Source organism: Diadema antillarum, unplaced genomic scaffold (assembly GCF_040938485.1).
Source record: "Diadema antillarum isolate AM-2024a unplaced genomic scaffold, OU_Dant_1.0 seq00000207_RagTag, whole genome shotgun sequence".
Taxonomy (NCBI): Eukaryota; Metazoa; Echinodermata; class Echinoidea; order Diadematoida; family Diadematidae; genus Diadema; species Diadema antillarum.
The window spans coordinates 217,533-244,024 of record NW_027271266.1 but is presented as its reverse complement, the minus strand read 5'-3'; the positions used below and the strand labels follow the sequence as shown (position 1 = coordinate 244,024).

Below are 26,492 nucleotides of genomic sequence, written 5' to 3'. Positions count from 1 at the left end.
TCCCGACCTGAGAAAATTGTCAAATCGTAGCGAGAACGGCATAGTGGAACGGGGGCTTAATATGGGAATGGTACATATAATGCAATGTTGTCAGCCCAGAGTAGAGAAAACTCTTCTTGTATCACTTTTCAATGCTATGATTCATGAGACCTACTGATGCATGCCAGCCAGTAATATTTTCAGCAATTGTAAAAACATGGGGAAAAATTTTCCTCCACCTTCTGCCCCATGGCCAAAATCTTTTCCTACAGAAGCACTGTGCAGTAATGCATACTGTATGTAACAGTTTTATTAATTCATGCACTGAGAATTCCTCTCTCCATGGTATGAAGGAAAACTGTAATTTCAACATTAACACAGAATTTTAGCATTTTAACCTGAGCTCTGACCAATGACCCAAAAACTTCAGAAGAGATGATGACAGATAATACCTTGAGCCATTTCTGAGAAATAGAGAAAAAGTGAAGTTTAGCATCTTCACTTGATCTTTGATCCCATGACCCAAAATGTAGGTGAGAATCTTCATCTGGCAATACATGTATACACTAAGTTTTAAAAAAAAACCCAAAACCAAAAAAACCTTCAGGCATTGTCTAGAAATGGGGAAATAGGGAAATTTTGATAATTTGACCTTGACTTTTGACCCCAAATTGTTGGTCCCACGACCAAAACTGTTCCCTGACGATACCTTGAGCCATTTCAGAGTCATAGAGACAAAAGTGAAAAAATTTTACTTGACCGTTGACCCAATGACCCAAAAAATTTTTCCAAGAGAAACATTATAGGCTAGTAAATGTATAGATTAAGTTTCAAGAAAATATGTTGAGGTACTGCATAGATGATATGGGGGAAATTTTGAGAATTTGACCTTGAACTTTGACTTTGAGCATGTGCACCAAAAAGTTTATACTAGGTACAACTTTGTCCACTCATCCATATGTATGCCAACTTTTATTATGATACTTCAAATGGTGTTTAAAGTTATATGCTTTCGAGAATACTGATTAGGGATGGACAAACCAACAGAGGGGCGAGTTGAAAACATAATGCCTCCAGTGCAACTTCATGGCAGAGGCATAAAAATCATTGGGAAGTTGGTTGTATTGTGTTTATTTTTTTACCTTGCTGCATTGGCAGATGACACTGTCAGTTCCTGATATTCAGAGCCATCATCTTCGAGTATACTGTCATATTCCATGACAGTATTCAAGACATCTGAAGGCCTGTTACGGTAAAACAAAAACAACGATGAAAATATGCGTCACTTTGGTGACTGGTATGACTCTGACATATCGCATTGTCCTTGCAATAGGTCTATAATTACAATTAACTATACTGTAAAAGTGGTTTCTTTCGCGGTGGTTTTATTTTCGCACTTTTCGCGCTTTGAGGTTGAACCGCGAATTTAACATCACGCGAAAATGTTTTGAACTCGTCGGTTGTTACAACGCTATCATTACCGATTGCGAATTTAAACACGCGAAAAAGTCGGCACCGATGGAAACCGCGAAAGTTTCTGTACGCGAAAGAAACCACTTTTACAGTAATTATAGTACATCTAGCTAGTGTGAGACAGTTTCATATGTATGAAAGACTCTTATGTCACTAAGGTGACTAGAATTCTGCCATAATGCATGGTTCTTCCTTTAGGTATAAGTTTGTCTTGACAATGTGTGATGACATTTTAAAAAACCCAACAACAACAACAAATTGGCATGTTTGTCACAAATATGTTGAGTGTTTACTTTTTATGAACTAGGTTCAATGGATGACTGGCAATATTGTCTAAGAGAGCAGGTATTTGGGAATTTGACGATGTTTACTTGACCTATGGCCCTTTCATAAGTAAACTCTACGGTGCAGGGGGGGGGGGGGGGGGGGAGTAAATCTTTGCTTTTTGAACTGACCATGACCTTTGACCCCATAACCCTACAATTCCCAAGAGAATCACTGTCTGGCAGTGTATACATAAGTATGTATTAAGTTTCATGATGATACTTTCGAGTCACTTCTGAAATATAGAGAAAGAAGTTAAATTGAGCATTTTCATTCGACCTTTGTCCTTTTGATTCGTTTTGACCTTTTCACAGTTTGGCCAGAAATTTTTCCAGAGAATCATGAAGTTTCATGAAAATACCTTCAGGCATTGCATATGTAGATATGAGGGAAATAGTAACATTTTGAAGAGTTGTCCGTGACCTTTGACCCTCGGCCTTAAACCCTATGATCCCAAAATTCCCAAGAGAATTACTGTCAGGCAGTACATGCATTATACATGTTCTAAGTTTGATGAGGATATCTTGAAACATATGGAACTAGGAATGTCGCTATGCCGACTGGTATGCCTCCGCCCCATAATGTATGATTCGCCCAATAGGTGTATAGTAAACTGTCTTCACAATGTTATGTGTGACAACAGTTTCACATACCTGGCAAATCATTTAAATGACAGGTTTATCAGTAGTGTCTTGAATGTTCACTTTCCTTGAACTAGGTTTGCTTAATTGTATTAGAAGCACAGGTACAAGGGTTTGTACATGTACAATTATTTGGGGAACTGAGGATTTTTATTTGACTTTCAACCAACCCTTAAATAAGTTTATGCATTGAATAATTTTAAAGGTACGAATAAAAAGTGTAATTTTCAAGGAGTTGACCTTGACCTTCGACCCTGACTACTGACCCATGACCCCTAAATTCCCTAGCTAATCCCTGCCAGTCAATGCATGCGTATGTACCAAGTTCCATGAAGTGAACCATTCGGAGAAAAGTGAAATTGTGACATTTTCACCTGACCTTTGACCTTTTGACCTTTTACCTTATGACATGAAACTCTCTCTGGAGAATCATTACGCAGTAGTACATGTCTACATTAAGTTTCAAGAAAATACCTTTGGGCATTGCATAGATATGGGGAAATAGCAAAATTTCTAGCATTTGACCTTGACCTTTTGACCTTAGACCTCTTGCCAATTTCACTAAAAAATACTCAACTAATTGACCTATCATACTTCATCCTTGGACCAAGTTTGGTGAAAGTTGCTTCATCCAGTTCTGAGTTATCACGTAAACAGATAAATTTTAGGATTTGACCTTGATCTTTGACCTTTAACCTCTGTCCGATTTCACTCAAAAACTAATCAAGTAATTGTCCCATCATACATCATCCTCGGACAAAGTTTGGTGAAATTCGTTTGATCCAGTCTTGAGTTATCGCGTAAACAGATACAATTTCATGAGTTGACCTTGACCTTTGACCTTTAGCCGATTTCACCCAAAATCTAATCAAGTAATTACCTCATCATACTTTATACTTGGACTAAGTTTGGTAAAATTCCAGTCAATATTACTCAAGTTATCGCGTAAACGAATGCGGACGGACGTACGGACGGACGGACAACCTGAAAACATATATAATGCCTCCGGCACCACTTCGTGGCGGAGGCATAAAAAAGGTGATATTTTAGGATTTTCACTTTACCTTTGACCTCAATGCCTGAAACTTTTCTTGGGTATCTCAAATGGTTCTTCAGTAAAGCTGTCCACAAAATCAAATCTGTACAGATGGACTACCCAAAAACATAATGCCTCTGAAAATACTTTGCAGCAAATGCAAAAACAGTGAATTTTTGCACGACTCTAGTAGTTACTACCTCAAACAGTCAATTTTTGAAAAATATAAAATAAAAATTCAGTCCAAGTACCACTTTAATTTATCAACTTTATCAGGGTAACTTCAGGAGGGATAACATAAAATTTAATGCATAAAATTGTATTCTGTTGACATCAAGAGCCTGTAACCGTCAATATCGCAGTCTCAATTCTAATAGAATGTGGAGGAAAAAAAAGTCAAAAGCACATAACTTCAGCATGCAAAGCATTAATTACAAACAAACACACAGTATATACACACAAAGACATATAATATCTGCAAACAAAAATATATCTCACCTCTTCATCGCTTTGAATTTAGAGGTAATGCTCTCCTGCTTCTCCTTCATCTCTTGTATATCTGACAGCATTATTCTGACACCTTCACATGATCTCAGTTGGGTCTCATCCTTATCCTGGCAGAAAGACACAACAAATGACAACCCAAAGTACACAAGGAAGGCATTAAAAAAAGGAAAGGAAGCACAAATTTCTCCTTCCTTCTTGCTCTGGGCAGCTTGACTGTCCATCATCCCAATGATCACGATGATGTCCGCTATCAATATGATGGACAGTTAAGCTGCTGGGAACATTTCCTCTGTTGCTTTAACCTCGCTGCGCACTATACAATGAGACCTGTCGTACGACCTTAAAGTGAAAACATCCTGTATATAATGCCTAATATATCTAGAGGTTTTTATTTTCGCGAATTTCGCGAGTCAGGTGCTATTCGCGAAATTAAAGATAAGCGAAAATATTGACTCTGATCCCAATGTGCATGTGATGTACGCGTGCACATTTCTCCATTCTGTACAGGACAATCCACGATCGCAAATTTAACCATTCGCAAAATCGTCGGGAATTCAGGATTTGCAAAAATTTAGACTCGCAAAATATATGGCATAGTAGTTCTGGTACAGATTTGAGAACAGATTTGCATCAATTTGCTTGCAATATATCGAAAGAGTCTACCACGAAACTTACCTGGCTGACCCAATTTGCTGGGATGATAAGTTGTTTTGGAATATTTTGAGATAAAAAATAAAAGCTGGTATACCGACTTTTATTACAGAAGGATCCAGGCTAACTCAGTCTCAAGGACAACTCGGCCCATATCAGACAATTTACACGCAATTCGAGACTGCCATATTTTATTCACAGGCACATGTTCATTCTGATGTTCTTTTGATGCACGCGTGTATCAACTAGGCCCATAACTGTGAACAGTCAGAACGTGAAGCGCTCCCACAGTACAACACTGTACAATCCAGAGGAACAACTCGGTCCCAGCGTCAAAGCGAGGCCGAGTTCTCCGAGTGTCCGAGTTAGCCTGAGTCTCATGGATTGCGATTCCGGCAAACCTTTTTGGTTAATATGTTGCATATTTCATAGTTACCCAACAAATATTTTGTTATTACAGTATTATTCCTTATTTCTTTAATTGGCATACCGGTATGTGTGTATTTCGGAGTAAAATTCTACAATTCTGCAGGCACCCAGAACTATGTTTATATTTAAGACCAGAGGGGTATCGTAACTAGCCTCGCCAACTTCCAGTCGTACGACTGGGTCTCAGGGCCAGTCGTAGAGATTTGACATGTTGAATTTCTATGACTGGTTGTGGGCTATCAGCCAACCCAGGTACAGCATTATGCAAAGAGCACAGAAGTGCATGCAGTGCACACTGGGTGCACTTCCATACTTTAAAAGTAATCATTAGTGAAATGTACTGAAGCCAGACGGTCGTAAGCCTACGATTGTAGTTGTGTAGTCTGATCGTATAGTGTGCATTGCCAGGTCGTAATACCTGGTCTCATGGTCTTACGGTTAAAAAGTCATGAGTCGTATAGAGTGCGGCAGGCTTTAGCCTCCACTACTTATTGCCTTACTGTCATCGATCTTCTGTAACAGTCTTTAAATTGAGACAGAATATGCAGAATATGAAATGTACGTATAGGTTTTGCACTTTTTTTGCAAATTGAAACCATTATTACCTCCGCCAAGAGAGGAGGTTATGTTTTCGTTACCGTTGGTTTGTTTGTTCGTTCGTTCGTTAGTTAGTTAGTTAGTTTGTCCGTGTGCAAAATAATTAAAAAAGTAGTGAACGGATTGGGATGAAACTTGCAGGAAAAGCAGAGAATGACACAAGTAACAAACGATTAACTTTTGGTAGTTATCCGAGAATTATGGGGGAATTTATGAACGATTTTCAATATTTTGGCAAGTAGGGTCAATGAACTTGGTAGTTCAGGCTGCGCGTATTTGAGGTTTGCATGCACGCACTGAAGTGCGTGCTCAGGGGCCGTATTCTGAGAGCTTATTAAGTGTCTGATTAGCACTTAATTACCGAATTGGTATTCTGAGAGCATGATTAAGTAGGGGGTATATTAACTACCATAGCAACAAGCGTTTTGGCGGGAAGGACCTACGCGTTTGCGCGTATCAATGCGCGTGCACCTCTGAGAGGACTTAATCACATAGTTGATTACAAATCGGTATTCTGAGGGTGTAATTAAGTATGAAAGTTAATGGAAAACTTAATGATACCAAAGAGTGTCATTAACTACTCCGATATCACGTAATACATCGTGTTTTCTCTGCCACAACGATGCTTACCGTCTTCGGTAACCGAGGAGCGGTTGAATGTTGTTATCATGGTATCCGTAGAATTCAGAGAAAAAAAGAAATATAGCCGATCTTCGAGGAATTTTGTCATTTTATGTGAGCAAGGAGGTTGAGATCTTCGCGTGCGTAGGTGAGGGGTTGTAATCAAATACCGGAGTGTGCGCACGGAGCTCTTGGGTTGTAATTACAGGGGGCGTGGAGGAGCGCGCATTGAGGGCATATTTGCGCGTGTAATCATCATTTTGGCTTCTAACAACGCGTCTGATTGGATGGAATAACAATTAGATGGGAGGGACCTAAGGGAAGGGATATTTATTCTCACTAGCGTTCTACCGCAGGAGGACGCATGGAACGCTCGAGGACGATTTTACGCGTATATAGGCGCATCTGACATGATGTGCGCGCTGGCGATTTTTTTCTGTAAGAGAGAGATCGTCCTACCGCGGTAGGACGACTGGCGTCCCTCCGCGTTCTACCGCCACATTTTGGTCACGTCTCATGCTTTGTGTGTGTGTGTGTGTGGGAGCCCGGTTATATTTGTTTGTACGCCGTGTGATCCCAATCAACAGAAGTGAGAATTCGAGCAGCAACGCAACCAACGAGAGCCAGAAGCTGGGGGGTACTACGATGCGTATGGCCATTTTTATATCGTAAAGACTAGAATTACACGGCTTGAAATCGTTTGTGGCCGTGTGGATGCCAGTCTAATCACAAATGAGGTGGAAAAATATCGTCGCGCAACCTTCAAGCTGAGACACTATTCTATCGGGATCACTCAAAAAATAAAGTGTAGGCCCTAATTTACATCCAAGGATGAAGTGATTATGATTAAGTAGGTCTAGGCTAGTTAGTACCTGAATCCTGATTTAACGACAGTGAAATGAGCTATATAATGTGACATGACAATTCGCGAGTCTTGTGGTGATATAAATGAACGAAATCACTGAAAAAAATATCTACACGTGACTCATATTCTTTGTCAGGCAATCGAATAGCGAGAGTGCAACGTTTGACATGTTAAAATGCCAATGGGAAAAATGAGCTTCAAATATCGAAGCTCCTTTGTTAAGAAAAAAAAAACCCCGACAAAACAAAACACACAAGTCACAAAAAGAACATCGTGAAGCTGCATTTTGACAACTCTTATGATTATTTACATAGAATACGGAATGTGCCACGGTCACACACCTTCCTTAGACTCGCCTTGTTAGACGTAAATTTTGGTGGATGAATTTCACTTCTGATGAGCGAATGTAATATCATGTCTTTCTTGTAGTTTGTAGATTGTATTTTGTACATTGTAATTACAGCTTGATCGTCACATTGACATTATTTTACCGACACGGCAGTTCTTTTCACTGTCGGGATACTGTTTTACGGAAATTAGTTCTTATTGGTACATACTACACCTACAGAATATTTACCACGCCTCGACGGGCAACTCATTCCGTGTGTAAGGACGCCCAAGGTTGTATTAAACGATGTGCAATTTCATTCCTGATCTCCCTATCATTACAGGAGTATAGGCTGCTGCTAAAATACCGTTGCAATCCCAAGAAAATCGCTGGATTTTACGTTAAATTGGTTGGGCTATTAGGGGAGATTGCCTGTACATACCACTTTGGAAGACAGGAAAGCAAATTCTTCTCAAATCAGTAGTAACCTGTGATATATTCCCAACAATTCCATTTCAAACACGCTGTTGTTTTCCCGGCCTGCAGCTGCAGGCTATTAACAGCACCATAACAATATGAAGAGAAACGCGTACCGCACACTACTAGTAGTTGAATGATTGAGAACAACTGTAATCAAGTCAGTCTGCAAGAAAATCTGTGAACAGTCTACTATAATTGCAGAAGAAGAGGTGCGCAATAACCACGTGCTGTCATTCAACATGTGCGTGCCTGGGAAGAACGCAACTTTCATGTTCAGCTCCCACGGTGTCATGACCGTTCTACGTAAGATGTTCTTTGAGTGGTGGGAGACCGACGTGCAATCAACACGTTACGACGCGAAATGTACAGTTGTTTTCTTCTCCAATTTTTTTTTTTTTTTGAGAAGCACAGCGGTGTTTTCAAACACACTATGTTATGTTAGGTTGGTTTTCGAGGGGTGGGGTGGTGGAGGGGGAGGCGTAGTACAAGACTTTGAGCAAGGAGATGATACATCTTTCAGTTTTTTCTCGGGATGCGCAGATTGCTGTAATTATAATTATGGGATAATACACGATGAGAGTTGAATTAAAACACGCAAGTAAACGTATGCCCACATACACGCACTGACATAAACACAAAAACACGATATTGTTTTGACGACATGAAATATACTGGTGATCTGTAATTTTCTTAAAATTCAATGATAAAAAAAAAATCCTTCCATCTGCCACGTTTCCCTCTCTTCTACATCGCCATTAGGATCAATTTCAGGATCAAATTTGATCATTTCTTTCACTGTTGTAATTGTCAAATACTATTACATGTACATGTATTGCTCTTTATGATAAACTAACTTACAACTTGGATGGAATTGCCGAATAACCAACCGTTTGACCTTTTTATTTTCGGTTAAATTACGAATGCTATTACCAGCAAAGAATAAGGGGAAAAAACATTGACGACAGTAAAATAAAAGCGAAGAGCTGATTGTGCGTATGCAGTCTCTTCGGATAGAAGAAACTTGAACCCCCCCCCCCCCCCACACACACACACACACACAACATACACTTGTGGGCATTTCCACAAAAACAGTTGCCAGACTCCAGGTGCTGGACGAAAGAATGCGCGCACTTCTGGTAATAAACAGCGTATTACATAGCCGGGAAACATCGATCGAACAACGATCAGCTTGTAATTGGCAAAGATCATGATTCTAAGCAACACATCATGATTGTGTATAGCTTTTCTTTTGGCCCATACTAGACAACATCGAACAGTCGATTATATATGCTTGAATACCAGTATTTTAATGCTCACTGAACTATAAAAGGGATTGATTAATCACTCAATCAAAAATGGAATTACAGAAATATTACTAGTATGAAGGGTCTCGTATGCCGAGACAAATTCACTACGAGAATGTTATGCAGCCGCATGCTTATTGAGAGCTATACATGTACCCGATTAGACAGCAAAATCATGACAATTTCATGCCCCTCAAAACTGCGTATCCCTATTCAAAGTTCGAAGGAACTTCACCTGTGAAAAAAAAAAATATATATATATTATTATATATATACTGTAAATTTCCACTAAATTTTACTTAGATATTTTGGCTAGCAACTTTCGTTCGGGGTTTTTCTTTTCTCTCATTTTTATTTCTTTGCTCGTAAAAGACTTCTTGATTTCTTCAACTAAGTCATGAGGGGCATTCGATCCATCGAACTTGCAATAACCTCATTCCTTTGAATTGAGTGAAACCACGTGTTTCGTACGGGTGCTGTTCGTTATTCCGAAGGTTCGTTATTCCGAAGGTTCGTTAATCCGAAACACGCAAATTCCCTATACTTAGAGGCTCGTTAATCCGAAAATGAAAAAGGGTTCGTTAATCCGAACATTTGTGGCGTTATTCCGAAGATTCGTCAATCCAAAAATGAAATTCGGAGCAACGAACCTTCGGAATAACGAATCTTCGGACTAAAGAGCCTTCGGAATAACGAACCTTCGGAATAACGAGCTGTAACCGTTTCGTATTTCGGCACATCCACGCAAAGCGTGGCGTTTAGCGATCATGCATGTGGCAGACTTTCAGATTATAGTTAGGGGAAAAGAAACTGGAATAATATACTTCGGAAATGGTGATGTTTAAAGTTAAAGCTTGAAAACAATGCATGTCTATGTTTTATAGTAAACGATAATTAAAAATACCCAACAAAGTTTTGCATTCGCTCTCACAAAAGCTCGCTTGAGAAGATCAAGTATCCCCCTCTCCTGAAAGGCAGTTGGAGTTTCCGCACCCCCCCCCCTTCCGAAGCATTTGGAGATCAGATATTGCGTCCTTGATATAACATAAAGCAATCAATGAACGCTGAACATAGGAATCTTTATTCTTAGGGCAAAATACGAATTTTGGAGCTGCTGAGTATGTCCCTACTAATTTCTGCTTACGAGCACATAATTCTGTGAGGAATTCAAAGTTGTATTTGATGAAAATTTGTTTTGAATTACGAACCTTCGGAACAACGAACATCATCCCATTTTGACTGGAAGGGACTGGCATTTGTTTTTACCGTTTGGAATTGCAGATCGGTGTGTAAAGAAAGAGTAAAATATGGCCACCACGTAGTATTTTGCGGAATTCTATCCGGACTCTTTGTGGAGTTTTCCGACAGTTCATTTTTCCACAGGGAAAGGTTCGATAAAGGGATGGTACAGTTTTGTTTGAGATGGGACTAGATGTTTTTTTTTTTTCTTTTAGATGAGACATCTCTAATGAAATAATAGAGAACACATAATTCTATGAAGAATTCAAAGTTTAGTGATGAAAATTGGTTTTTAAATGGCTGAGATATCAGGGAGGTGGAATAAAGCAGTTCAAGAAAAGTTAGACCCACTTTGACGATCGTTTGTTTTACACTGTTTTTATATCAGCCATTTCAAAATAGATTTTGCTCAAATGAATGTTCAATTCCTCTTAGAATTGTATGTTCTTCAACATTTCATAAAGGTTGATTGTGAGTATCTTGCTATGAAAAAAAAATCACCCAATATATTATACCACTCCTTTAATCGAATTAAGATAAACTTATACAGCAGTGAATAACCTGCGGCGAAGACGGGGGGGGGGGGGGGGGGGGGTCATCGTTATAAAATGATGATGAGAATAAGGGGCTGATAAATGACAAGGGGAACACGCAAGCCCATTATTTCAAAGAGGATGATCAGGATCAGCAGGCCCGTAGCGGGGGTGGTGTTAGGGTGCGTATACATTATACGCCACCCCCAAAAAATAAATACTGTAAATAAATAAATAAATATAAAATAAAAGTCTGGAAGGTCCACTTTTTTAAAAAATACCGTAAGACATATTCATAAGCCTCATCTGTATGCACTACTCCAATGTCCAATGTCTCGTTGGATGACCCCGACACCTGACCACTCGGTACCCCTCACCTTACCTTCGCACACAAGTGTGGATAGTATACAAGAAGCAGAATTTTTTTTCTTCATCATCACAGTTTCGTAAGAAGGGAGAGGAAGAGGAAAAAATGAAAATAACAATGATAAAATCAATTCCACATATTCAGATTACGATTATATTCCAGTTCGTCTCTTGGTGTATATCGTGTATTCGTGTGTGAATTTACGCCTACCGATTGTAGTTCGTTATTCTGAAGGTCCGTTATTCCGAAGGTTCTTTAGTCCGAAGGTTCGTTATTCCGAAGGTTCGATAATCCGAAAAAGTGATAAGGTTTGTTATTCCGAAGGTTCATTAATCCGAAAATGAAATAAGGTTCGTTAATCAGAAAATGAAACAAATCTCGTTATCCCGAATGTTCGCTACGGACCCAATTTCATTTTCGGATAAACGAACATTCAGAACAACGAACCCTATTTCATTTTCGGATTAACGAACCTTCGGAATAACGAACCTTCGTAATACCGCCACAAATGTTCGGATTATAACGAACCCTTTTTCATTTTCGGATTCTCTAGGTATTATAGGGAATTTGTGTGTTTCGGATTAACGAACCTTCTGTCAGCTTTAAACGGGTATGTGCGTGATTCTATATAGGAGTGTGTTTTCATTTAATTTTCATTCCTTGACATCTCCATTTTTAAAACTTTTTGTAATGGAGTATACGCTGATGAAAACATCAAGTCGCGACTCGACCACTCACCTATCATCTTAACCCATCTCCGCACACACGTACTCTCTAAAAAAAATCGAGTGAAAATATTCACTCTTAAAGGAGTGAATACAAAAAAGAGTGAATTTAGTGTGAAATTGGAGTGAATTTTGAATGCAAAGTTCATTTTCACTCATTTTGGAGTGACCTCAGGGATCACTCGAAGAATTTGGAGTGATCCCTGAGGTCACTCTAAAACGAGTGAAAATGAACATTTTCACTCAAAATTCACTCGAAATTCACTCGAAATTCACTCTTTTTTGTATTCACTCCTTTAAGGGTGAATATTTTCACTCGATTTTTTTTAGAGAGATTAAAAAAAGCAGATATTTTTTCTTTCATCACAATAATGTCAGGAATAGATATAAAATTCATCAATTCCACAATCATAATAGAGATTACGATTGTATTCCAGTTCGTGAATCGTGTGTTTTTGTGTTTGTAATTATGTGTTTACATGCACCTCAACATAACACCATTTTTTCAACATATACATATGGTTACAATTCGTTATTCCGAAGGTTCTTTAGGCCGAAGATTCGTTGTTCCGAAGATTCGTTATTCCAAAGGTTCGTTCTTCCGAAGGTTCATTAATCCGAAAATGAAATAAGGTTCGTTATTCCGAAGGTTCGTTAATCCGAAAATGAGATAAAAGCTCGTTATACCGAAGGTTCGTTACGGACCCTATTTCATTTTCGGATCAACGGACCTTCGGAATAACAAACCCTATTTCATTTTTGGATTACCGAACCTTCGAAATAACGCCACAAAATGTTCGGATTAACGAACCTTCGGAATAACGAACAGTACCCTATTATATATGAACTAACGAACCATCACAAAATCGAACCTTCATTTCGGATTGGCAAACCTTCGGAGAATTTAATAGGCCATATCATTCATCATTTTCGGATTCACGAACCTTTGGAATAAAGCACTTTCAGAGCAACACGCTCTAAAACCACTCTTTTTATTCGGGCATTGGGAGAAAGTTCAGAAAAGAATAATCTTTGAGGTATAAGAAATCAGTTTCATTCTTATTCGACACTATCGATGATTTCTAGGCGTGGTGTTCATTTTCCGACAAAAAAAAAAAAAGAAGAAGAAGGAGGTTCGTTATGCCGATGGTTCGTTATTGCAAATCCGATACACGCAGATTCCCTCTGCCGACTATAGACGTTTGTCAATCCGAAAATAATCAACAAGGTTCGTTTATCCCACTTGTGGCATTATTCCGAAGGTTCGTTTCTCTGGAAATGAAATAAGATTCGTTGATCAGAGAATGAATCACGTCGTACGAAACTTTTTCTGATAAACGAACTTGCAGTATACCGAATCAATTTTCGTTATCAAATGAACGAACCTTCGATCCTTTCTTCCTCTCATTTTTTTATATATTTATTTCTTTTTTATTATCGAACCTTCTGGTTATTAGGGATAATCAAGAAAAGACAAAATCTTTAAGGCAAGATAAGTTAACATACATGGTTCGACATAGTTTACTTTTTATCGAGGAGTATAGCAGTGAGTGATATCTTACAAGGAGGTATGGAAAACGTGGAGATATAATCGTAACAAATAAGTATAGTATCTTTTGGTTTAGAATGGTTGATTTCTTTCAGGCACGGTATGCATTATTCCGTTGAAAGGAAATTCTGATGTTTCGTTATTTCGGGTGCATGTACGTCACGATACCGACACCCACGAGTCATATTTCTCCGGTTCTCTGATAATTCGAAGATTCACTACAATATGGGGCACACGTGCCTTTGGCCATGCTGCTCCCACCTTATGGAATAACTTACCTTCAGCCGTTAAAAATTGTTCTTCATCAGACTCCTTTAAAAGCAGTCTAAAAACTCACTTGTTTAAAGCCTCAATTTGATTATTCATTACATGTACTTGATATTTGTATGTCTTTTACTTCGTCACTTTCTCTTCCTTCCGCGCCTAGAGCACTCTGCAGAGTGGATTTGGCGCTATATAAATCATATCAATTATTATTATTATTATTATTATTTACATAATATACAGTCCAGGAGTCATACACCTCACGAGTCATACAGCCCTGAGTTCGACATAGATGATGTCCACTGGCGGGGAGGGAAAATACCGAATGTTCCATCCGAAGGGTTTGAAATGCTATTGAGGGAGGTTATAAGTCCCGAGACGAAGTCGAGGAACTTACAGCCTCCCGAAATAGTGTTTCAAACCCTGATGGTGGAATGTTTGGTACATGTTCCCGACAACGAAAGTCATTATCTGTTAGATTAGGCCTATATGGGTTAGTCAAATTATCACACTTTCATACGCATTACAATTATCGGTCATCTGCTTTAATTTTCACATTGTACGGAATAGGCAAATTTATATCCTATCGATTGCGTGAAAAATATGATCGTTCAATCGTTTGGTATCGTTTGTCATTTCTTACGTGAAAATGTTTTCCCATGGGAGAGCATTACAAAAATGCTCTGCCCATGGGCGAACATAACCAATGTGCCTACATCACGTGACTGTGTTTAGTCAATCAATCAAAACCGGTATTTGAATAACCCATTTAACGTGAGCAAAAAAAGCCTAACGAGACCGACACAAATCCCGTGTTGTATATCCATCGAACTCGTAGACTGTTTTTATTTATGTCGAACTCGTGAGCCGTTTTCACCGAGTGTCGAACTCATGAACTTCATTTGCCCAGCGTCGAACTCGTGGGCTCTATGACTCGTGACCTGTATGACTCATGGACCTGTTTTCAATGTCGAACTCGTGGGCTGTATGAGTCGTGGGTGTCGGTCTCGTGGGATGACCCCGTTATTTCGAATCTGAAACACGCAAAATCTCCAGATGTTTGTTAAAGAAAATGTAAGGATTCGTTAATACGAATATTACTGTGGCATTATCCCCAGGGTTTGTAAATCTGAGAAAAAGTTTGTTAATCTTAGAACGAACTCTCATGTATAGGTATGCGTGGTACGAAACTTATGGCCTATTAGTTTCGGGATTGCGGAATCTTCAGAATTACACATTGTGTTTCGCTTTCGAATCAACAAACCTTCAAAATGACTTAACTTTTCTTCTTCTTTTTCCATATTTTGTTAAGCGAACCTTCGGAAAACCGAAACTTTTTTTTCTCTCTTTCATTTTTTTTCTTTATGAAAAAAAAAACAAAAACAAAAACAAAAAACTTCGGATTGTGAACTGTGAGAAACGAACAGTTACTGTTGTTTTTTCCCCGATCAGTGGTGATAATTGAGGTAAGATATAATTCAATAGAAAAGAAAATAAGGCACACAAAAAACAAAGTTATTTGAATCCTGACATCAATGTTTTTTTCTTTTTACCGATAAATGAAAGATCAGACAGATAAGAAATGAGAGGAAAAAGAAAAAATAGCCTGTGATAACGAATCGTATTAAATGTTTGACATCCTTGGTCTTCGCCCTCGGTCTTCGATTTGCTTTCCTTACCTGTCCATCCCGGGTCCCCCAGGCCCCAGACTGTTTATAACCTCCAGGAATGCACCAGTGCGCGCGGTTTCCTTTGTTGAATGCTCTCTATTCTACCGCCCCACCCTTCTCCCAAGTCTGGCACCTTGCCATCGTGGGATTTTTCATGTTTTCCTTCTTGGTCAAGTTGGTGTTCACAACTTTGTCTACGTGACTGCGTTCTGTTTTGTTTCTCCGAATTCGCTGCGTGCTCTACAGACACGTGGTGCACAAACAGTTAAGTACTGTATGGCTGTTTACAAGGGGGTCACCTATACTCACCTGCAAACAGCTTGTAAACGGCGAGCAGAAAACGGCAGTTTCCTCTGCTGTGGCTACTTTTACTGCCAAAATATTGGGCTTTGTCACAACGGAATATTATTCACACACAAATTGCAATGGAATAAATATTCAAGTACATTGTATAACTACTCGTACTTCCGATCATAGCGATCTCTCGAGTGTTCGTGTTTCATCGAAAAGTAAGTGTTCGAAAGTTGTTGAAACTGCGTAGTAGCGCTAGACAGTCGTTAGTTTAGGGCTTCCGTATGCTCGATTTTTATGGGTTTATTGATATTGGAGCTCAGGGCAAATATGGGGGAAAAGGATGACTTCAAAATAATTTGCTTGCCCGATTCGGTCAAGCATTTTTTTCCTTGTTCCAAAACGCTTGCCCAACTTTACTACTAGTATGAGAAAGTGTGTGATAGATTGAAGTTTACTTCACATGTCATGATCGTACTGTACAAACTCAAAGAAAAAAAAAATTACTCGCAATTTTCCTGAAAGTGAGATCGAACAAAAACTTTAAAAAGATAAAATTAGATTTAAAAATGTCATGATCGTGCTGGAGAGAGCCCAAAGAATTTGCTAGATTGTATATTTGTAGACAAATCACACGCAGTTTTGCCGAGCATGATTTCGAAAGAATTGGACAAAACTTTGTCATGATCGTGCTGTGACAGAGCTCAAAGAATTCGTAAAGGGCAAACAAGTCAAACGCAGTTTTGCTGATGTTGAGATCGAAAGAAAGTGTATTATGTTTATTAATACGATCGTGAGAACTCAAAAATTGAAACGCACCGTTACTAACCCCGCGTAACACACGAGAGCCGCCCAAATACGCTACAACTTGATACATGTACAACAAGGTTTGTAACTAGATTTTCAGCGCCAGTGTACGAGTGTATCGTGCATGCATCATTAGGTTGTGCCACAGAGATCCGATCGACGGGGAAAAGATGTGCGTGCACCACTTCAGTATCTGCCCGTAGTTGCGTGCACACGAAGAATGAATCATGCCCGTCCTACCGCGGCAGGACGATCAGCGTCCTACCGCGTTCCTCCGCACGATTTTTTTCCCCTGCCGCTGCGCGAGGAAAAAAACGTTCAGCGCGTATTACGCGTTCGGCAAATCGTCCTACCGCAAATTTGCGGGATCCCGCGGTAGAATGCTAGTGAGAATAAATATCCCTTCCCTAAGATAATTACAGGGGACTTAATCATACCTTAATTACGTCCTCAGAATACCGATTTTGCCCATGATTAAGGGCCTATTAACTTCACGACTTAATCACGAAGTTAATTACAGACTTAATTACGACCTCAGAATACCACCCCTGGTTTCTGCTAGGGCGAGGCGCACCGTGCAGCAGAGGGTTTGTGACGTAACAAAGGCTTCTGTATTAGGAAATCGGGCGACTTTCAGCATACAATCACGCACACAATGCTATAATTTAAGTACGTATGGGTGGAAATCACTAATATCTCTATGGAAGAACAAAATCAGTGGTGGAAATGAGCTGCATGCTTGGCGGAGGTCTGTGCTCTCAGAGTGCTTCTCTAGTTATTATTATTACCTCCGCCAAGGGGGGAGGTTATGTTTTCGTTACCGTTGGATTGTTAGTTAGTTTGTCCGTGTTCAAAATAACTCAAAAAGTTGCTGACAGATTGGGATGAAACTTGCAGGAAAGGTTGAGAATGACACAAGTAACAAAAGATTAACCTTTGGTAGTGGTCCAAGAATTTTTGGGGAATTTATGGAGGATTTTTGATATTTTGGCAGGTAGGGTCAATGAACTTGGGAGTTCAGGCTGCGCGTATTTGAGGTTTGCAAGTGCGCACTAAAGTATGAGCTCTAGTTTCTGCTAGGGCTAGGCGCGCCATGCAGCTGCGGGTTTATGACGTAACGAAGGCTTCTATTTTGGGAAATCGGGCGACTCTCAGCACACAATGCTGTAATGAGTATGGGTGGAAATCACTGATATCTCTATGAAAGAACAAGATCAGTGGTGGAAATGAGCTGCATGTTAGGACCTACTTGGCGGAGGTCTGCTCTCTCAGAGTGCTTCTCTAGTTATTATTATTATTACTATCATCATTATCATCATTATTAATACAATTATCATTATTGTCATTATTACTACAATTATCATTACTATTCTCAAGACTGCATTTCATCAGAACTGTATTCTAACCAAACAGCCCTCAACAGAATGTATGCTGAACTGACATCTGCAGACTGCACCAAAACAATAGAATAATTAACAGAACTCTTATCATGGCTCTTCCCTTTGCTGCACCAGTATAAGAATAGAATTTATAACAAAACAGTCCCTTGGACTACACCATTATGACAGAAGAATAACCACAAGTCCCTGCCAGGGCTCTCCACATGGCGATCTGTCCTCCCAGGTCTTCCTTCTTTAGCAAAGAATCACGATTACAACCTAAGTCCTTAAAGGTACTAGCCCACATTTGTAAACCTGCAGCAATTGGTCTCATAGTTAGCATGGAGTTTGGGTATGATTGCAGTAACACCTGTGCAAAATTTCATTCCAATTAGTCCATTACTTTCATAAAAATAAATGAAAATGCACCGTATGCATGCATATATTGAACGCTTGCTAGCTCCGGTCCACGTACGTACTACATGCATGCGATACATGTGTAAGTTACATGTACGTAGCTAGCCCGCGCTCGTAATTCGATTTTGGGTCGGGTTGACCCGGTTTGAAAATTGATTTTAAAACGATGATTTTCTCTCTTTTATCGAATGGTATAGACAAAGAGCAACAGGTGAGGTATGTTACTGTTATAACTTGTACTTGAAGTCATATTGGACCTGTTTTATGCAGTTTTGATTTTCGTGGGTTTGCAAATGTGGGCTAATACCTTTAACAGGGCTAATCACCTGGTAAACCCATAGTAGCAACACATCAATTTTAAACATATCTACCAGTTCTCCTTCTTTTTAACATCTTTCTTTAAGCTTTTTCCATCTCTATTTATCCTTCCATCTCAGAACAAGATCACACCATAGTCCTCTTCCATTCCACATGAGCATCAACATCACAATACCATGGAAAATTGCTGCTAACAACACAACAGCTTGGCAACAACCAATTATGATACACATAAGGATTTTAAGTGTTGCTACCATTATTACAGTGCGGGGGTGTTCAATGTCATTCATAAGGCTTCTTGACTGTAGTACACAAAACATGACAGTAGAGAGCAGATGCAAAGAACTGACCACACTTACCGGCCGTGTCTTCCTCCTTATGAGTTGCAGTTGACTGAGTTCACCCCTGCGGAAGTGGGGATGTTGGAAGGCACAATCGTATTGTTCATCATTCAAGGCATCATGTAAGTTGAACTTCTTCCTGAAGCCATCTGTGAATGAGTGAATCATGCAACAGTATTTCCATGATTTCTATAAGTCCAATCTGACACACATGAGATAAAAGGGGAATGAAACAAAAAATAACGAGACATGGGACTCGTCACTGAGGACGAGTTAGGTGATACACTGGGGGGTCATGAGATATCGCTCACCCGTGATCAACAAATAAAAGGACGTTATCCATAGCGACTTAAAGGACAAGCCCGTGATCGACAAATAAAAGGACGTTATCCACAGTGACTTAAAGGACAAGTTCATCTTCATAGACATGTGGGTTGAGTGAATGCAGCAATATTAGTAGAACACATCAGTGAGAGTTTGAGGAAAATCGAACCATCCGTTCAAAAGTTATGAATTTTTAACATTTCTGCTCAGTCACGGCTGGATGAAATGACTACTATAGCTTGTGATGTCATATGAGTACAACGATATAAAGAAAGAATAAACAAAATTCAACGTATTTTCATTTTTCTCACTTAACAAGAGAACACTTCACTTCTCTCTTTCAGAAGGCAGGGGGAATAATATTAAACTTACCATTCGTCAGTAGCAAGTTGAAGAAATGTGCACTTTATTCAAAAAGTAAAGTTTTGTGAAATTATCTTTTTATGTGACATCATATACTGTAGTAGTCTTCTCATCCAGCAGTGACTGCGCAAATACTTCAAAAATTCATAACTTTTGAACGGATTGTCAGATTTTTCTCACACTTTCACTGATGTGTTCTACTATGTACTAATATTGCTGCATTCTCTCAATCCTTATGTACCATGAAGGTGGACTTGTCCTTTAAAGTTTCTATTTATATGTTCGTGAAGTCGAGTTCTTAGTACAGGTCTACATAATTCGGATCAAATTGCTTCTGCAAATGAAAAACTAGTGGAAATTCCGTGGAGGTGTCTGGGTGTATGAGTAAGTTGATTTTACAGGCTATCTAACTGAATATTCACCAAGAGTTCTTCGAAATGAAGAAATTGAAACATGGCAATAAAGTGTTTTATGGGTCAAGGATCTTGACTTTAACATTTGCGTTTTCAAATATGAACTTTCAGTGAATGCAGCAACATTAGTACCAGGTACACTGTAGCTTCAACACACATCGGTGAGCTTGAGGAAAACTGGACAATTCCTTGAACAGTTATAAATTCTTAGATTTTAGGTGCCACCATTTGCTGGATGAGAACACAACAACATTTGTGACAGTACGTATTAATAATGATAAATAGAACTAGAAATGTTACCTTACCAACTGGTATGCCTCTAGCTATCTTGCACTATTCTCCCAATAAATGTAGGTGTAATGGGAAAGTAAACAAGAGACCCGCGGGTCTAGCGCTCACCTGAGTATCGCAAGTTCACCTTTCACGCAGTCACTAATCTAAATTATTCACAGCTCTACCAAAATTTGACGAGGCATTCTCAAGTGGAAGATGAAAATGTACAATAAGGGCCCAATTTTTTCAAGATTCCTTAATTTGGGGGAATTGGGGCCCCCTGGGGCCCTCTGGGTGGGGCATGGTGCCCAGTTTGATAAATTGAGATCCTGACCACCTAGGGATGCTACCTGCCAAGTTTGACAAAAATCCATCATGAGGTTTTCAGGAAGAAGATGAAAATGTACAATTCAGGCCCCCATTTGGACCCTTCCAACCACCCCCCCCCCCCCTACCCCCAAGAGGGGCACCCCTGGATCTCCTATGAACAAACTTGAAACTACAGTCATAAATGTACTCACTCATAGTATTATCTCAGCTCTATAACTTCTAATTCTAGAGAAGATTTTTAAAGATTCCTTCATTTGGGGGGTTTGGGCCCCCTGGGGGCCCCCTGGGCGGGGCATGGTGCCCATTTTAAGAAATTGAGATCCTAACCCCCTAGGGATGCTACCTGCCAAGTTTGGTGAAAATGGGTCATGGGGTTCTCAAGAAGAAGATAAAAATGTACAATTTAGGCCCCATTAGGACCCCTCCTCACCCCCCCCCCCCTGGGTCCCAAGGGGGGCACCCCTGATTCTGCCATGAACAAACTTGAAACTACAGTCATCAATGTGCTAACTCATAGTATTAACCTAGCTCTATCACTTCTGGTTCTAGAGAAGAAGATTTTTGCGGATTCCTTAATTTTGGGGGGTTTGGGCCCCCTGGGGGCCCCCTGGGTGGGTCATGGTGCCCATTTTAACAAATGGAGTTCCTAACCCCCTAGGGATGCTACCTGCCAAGTTTGGTGAAAATGGGTCATGGAGTTCTCAAGAAGAAGATGAAAATGTACAATTTAGGCCCCATTAGAACCCTTCCCCACCCCCCTCCCCTGGGTCCCAAGGGGGGCACCCCTGATTCTGCCATGAACAAACTTGAAACTACAGTCATCAATGTACTAACTCATAGTATTAACTTAGCTCTATCACTTCTGGTTCTAGAGAAGAAGATTTTTACAGATTCCTTAATTTTGGGGGGTTTGGGCCCCCCTGGGGGCCCCCTGGGTGGGGCATGGTGCCCATTTTAACAAATTGAGTTCCTAACCCCCTAGGGATGCTACCTGCCAAGTTTGATGAAAATCGGTCATGGGGTTTTCAAGAAGAAGATGAAAATGTAAAAAGTTTACGCACGACGCACGACGGACGACGGACGACGGACGACGGACGACGGACGACGGACGACGGACGCCGGACGAAGGGCGATCGCAATAGCTCACTTGAGCCTTTGGCTCAGGTGAGCTAAAAAAGTTTACGTTTAGAAATTGCCATGTATTTAAAAAAAGCACCTGCATGTATGACCTAAAGGCCATCATGAATGGTTTTAAAGAGTGTTTTAAACTGAATCATTTGCTATCAGTTTTGTGTGGTACGTACAAGTATTGTATCCACACTTGGATAAGCATGAGGCATTGTTTGCAAGAGTGAAAAAAAATCATATTGCATAAATATGACGCATTGCATGTAATTTTTGTTTTCGGAAGTTCCACACCTACACACACACACACACACACACACACGATTCATTGCATACATATGGGCTTTTGTCTGCATTTTACAAGACTTGAAATCTTGGCTCATCACAAAATTCATAAAACTTTGAAAGTTCCATTCATTAGAAATTTCTAGTTTTATATCTATACAGTATGCCCCACCCATCCCCAAAAATATACAATTGGATTTTCACATTGGTAACACTTAATATGATTGAATCGTCTAAATGCTAAGGGTCTTGATATTATAACATCTCATTATTAGCTCTATTTTGGAGAAAACCCAATTCAATTTGGTTAAGCGGTCACAGAGAAATGTAAAGCATGTCATGAGTCTTCTTTTTCCAAATCTAGCACTAGGATGCTCTTGGAACTGCATATTAATGTGTGAACACAATAGACAGAACTTGGAGGGAAGAAATTCCTTATCCTTTATTAGTATGCTCTATAAAATTCCACCACTGAACCAAATCAAATAGGGTTTTCTGTAAAATGTGGGAAATGAGTTATAGTTTCATAACCTGAAATTGTATTTGGATAATTGGTTCAATATCTTTAAAGTTATCGTTGCGGAGGGTTCTGTTTTAATTTTGGGGGGACATATCACAGCTCAGTCGCAATTTTACAGCGACTGGGATGTATATAGTTAAAAAATACAACTTCATAAAAATACATGTATGATGAGGTTTCCAGGCATTTCTGAATTCCATAACACATGTGCATTATACGAGTACTGGTAGATAAAATGCAAAAGATTTTCTTTTGCATTTTCTCGTGTGGGGTTGTAATCATTTAACTCACATATGAGATTTTCGAAGTGTGCATGGGGTTGCAATCATTTCACTCACATTGGTTAAGCTGGCGGTTGAAGCTTGCCATGCTGTTGTGCTTGAAGAAATGTGGCAGGACTGATTCGGCAAACATGACCCGATCTGATATTATGAAGCAGTCACCCTCCTGTTGGATTAATCACAATGAACTGAGAATCAATAGGACTTAAAGAAATACATAGTTGTACCTCCTGTGTGCCTAGTGCATACCATCACATTCTTGTTTTCCACTTCATGTACTGTATATGCCTAATATTTTGTGAGGTTTTCATTTTCGCAAATTACGCTTGACACATTACAAATATTGCCTCTGACATGACCCCGATACATGTATGTATGTGACGTGCACGTATACATTTCACCAATCTATTCAGTACGGTACTAGACTCTACAATCGCAAATTTGACCACTGGTGTAATTGTCGGCAAGTCCCAATAGGTATGGTGTATACAGTACTTGATCACTTCAATACTTGTAGACTTTTGGTGATGAAATCAAACACAGGAACAAGGGACTTAATACTTTGAATAAAATGTTTTTTTATATTGTATAGTATTGTAGTTGTATTGGGTAGCAAAAGTGTGCATCATGTACCATATACATGAAGAGTTTAAACAGCATTTATACACATTCTCTTCTTTTTTCTGTAACTGGATGTGGATCAGTTGTATGGTAACTGCTAATGCACTGTCTAGAATGTTCCCAAGAATGTGATCAGCATTTACATTGTACTGTCAACTTGCACTGGCTGCACTGTACTTGTACATGTAATCATAGCATGAATGTCAGAATGGGTGCATTTCATTCCACTCTTTAATCATCACAGGGCTTGACAATAACAACTCCAAGTCCTTTTGCAGATACGTCAAAGCCAAACGGCAAGACAGGACAGGACTTCCACCACTCTTAAAAGATGGGAAACTTCTACATCTTCTACTTCTTCCAGTCTGGTACTGTCCGCCTCTGACGTATTATCATACCTTGAGCTTGTCAAGTGCTGGGTGTACAGTGTGCAGGTAAAAATCCTCTACAAAAATGTTTACGTGCAGCTAAAAAAAACAAAACAAAATGAGAGCTCATCGGAGATTTACAAGTTGCATCTCGTTCTTGAAGATCTCCAAGGAGGTGCAGCTAATGGTGGAAGGTGGTACGGAGTTCCACAGCCGAATAGCATCTGGACAGAACGTGGATTGAAACAAGTGCGTTCTGGCAAATGGAACTTGAAGCTTATGTGGGTTTCTGCGTGTTGACGGTCCTGCAACTGGTATGAAGTACCGGTAGGTGACTGGAAGATCTACCAGACCATTAAGAATGCTACACATGTAGACTTTTTGCTGTGCTCTCCTTTCTTGAAGAGTGTTCCACCGTAGTTTATTGAGCATGGCAGTAACACTACTATCTCTGTGATAGTCACCCAGGACGAAACGTGCACATCGGCATTGCACCATCTCCAGCTTTCTGATGTTCTCTTGTGAGGATGGGTCCCAGACTGCCGAGGCATACTCCAACACAGGGCGAACTAGGGTCTTGTATAGTAATGCCTTTGTCTTTGGTGGGCAGGCTCTCACATTTATCTGCAAGAAGCCCCGTACTGAGTTGGCTTTCTTGGTGGTGGCATTTACATGGTGATTCCATTTCATGTTGTTTTGAATGTTAACCCCCAAGTACTTTGCAGTTTCTGTAACTTGTAGATGCTCTCCATGAATGAAGTATGGAAAGGAGGTTCTGGATGATGCTCTTTTATTGGAGACATGCATGACCTGGCACTTTTGCGGGTGAAGTTGCATTAGCCAGTCTGCCTCTCACTCTTGAATTGCGTCTAAATCCTTTTGCAAGCAATCCACGTCCTCCTTACTTGCCCCCTTTCCGTACAAGATCCAGTTGTCAGCAAATCATCTTACCATTGACCCAGATGATATGCAGTCAGGAAGATCATTAATGTACAGTAGGAAAAGGAGGGGTCTAATGACACTCCCTTGCGGGACGCCTGACGGCACAGAAGAGGTATGAGATGTGCATCCATCTAGTACTACCTTTTGTGATCGGCCAGCAAAGGAATTCCTTAATCCAGTTGTGGGTGCTACCCCGGATTCCATAGAACTGGATCTTGTGTAGGAGTCTTCCATGCGGGACCATGTCAAAAGCCTTCGAGAGAACTAACAGGATCACGTCTATCTGGTTCCTTGAATCAATGCTACTGGAGAGGTCATGAATGGTGAGAAGCAGCTGAGATGTGCAAGATTGCCTCTTCCGGAAACCATGTTGAGTTTCAGAAAGAATCTAGTGGTTGTCAAGGTGATCTAAAATACTGCAGCAGACAATGTGTTCCAAAGTTTTGCAGAGAATAGAGGTTAGTGACACTGGACGGTAATTGACTGGCACTTTGCACCTCTCACCCTTTTTGAATATTGGAACGACATCAGCTTTCTTCCAGTCCTCAGGAACGTCTCCCTGAGTTAGAGATGCCGGGAATAACAAACACAAAAGCGGTGTTATTTCCAAAGATAGCTCCTTCAGCAGTTGAGCAGGGAGTCTGTCTGGTCCAGTAGCCTTCTGTATCTGGAGGGTAGAGAGTAGCTTGAAGACACCAGCTTCAGATATCTGAATGTTGTTCATGTCTGGAAATGGACTTGGCTCCTTGTCTATCATGGTTGACAAATCTTTATCCTTGTTGAACACTGATGTGAATTGTTGATTGAGGATGTTGGCCTTCTTGGTGCTATCTGAGTGTATCTTCCTTGGATGTCTTTCAGAGTTCCAGCGCTGTCATTCCTTTTACTGTTGACAAAACTCCAAAATCTTTTAGGGTTAGCAGAGGAGTCAGGACTAATAATGTTACTGATGTACTCATTGTAAGCCTGTCTGCAAACAGCATGGGACGATTTCTTGATTTCCTGGTATTTGTAGAAGTCCTGCTGTCTGCCAGTTGCTTTAGCATGATTGAAGGCCTTCTGTTTTCTTCTAGACAAACATTTAACTGCTCTCATGACCCAGGGCTGCCCAAAGCGACCAGATGTTGTTTTTGCAGGTACATGGGTATCCAACATGTTCAGCAGGCTGGTCTTGAAAGAATTCCACATCTCATGTACCAAGCTCTGTTCACAATATTTGCTCAGGAAATCTTGCTAAAACTGTCGGCAGTCCCTTTTCATGTCAGAAAGATTGGCCTTTTTCCACAGGTATATCTTCCTCTTCAGAGGCTTGCATCGTTTTGCAGATACGTCAAAATCAATGCTGACAATGTCACGATCTCCAAGTACTGGTAGCAGAGTGCATTTGTTGATCAGCGTTGGCCTTTTGGTTAGGAAGAGATCGAGTATGCTGTCCCCATGTGTTGGCAAGGAAACCATCTGCTGCATGTTGCAGTTCTCAATCATGTCCAGAAACCTGTTGTTGAGAGGAAC

General features: G+C 40.0%; 1 long non-coding RNA gene across 1 annotated transcript; it reads right to left on the bottom strand.

The window, feature by feature from the left end:
• Positions 1-1,114: 1,114 nt before the first annotated feature.
• Positions 1,115-19,237, bottom strand: LOC139728953 (uncharacterized). The gene is made up of 3 exons (XR_011710844.1): positions 19,154-19,237; positions 3,952-4,067; positions 1,115-1,223 (listed from the first exon to the last, which is right to left on the bottom strand). It is a non-coding gene; the product is annotated as an uncharacterized lncRNA (long non-coding RNA).
• Positions 19,238-26,492: the final 7,255 nt, after the last annotated feature.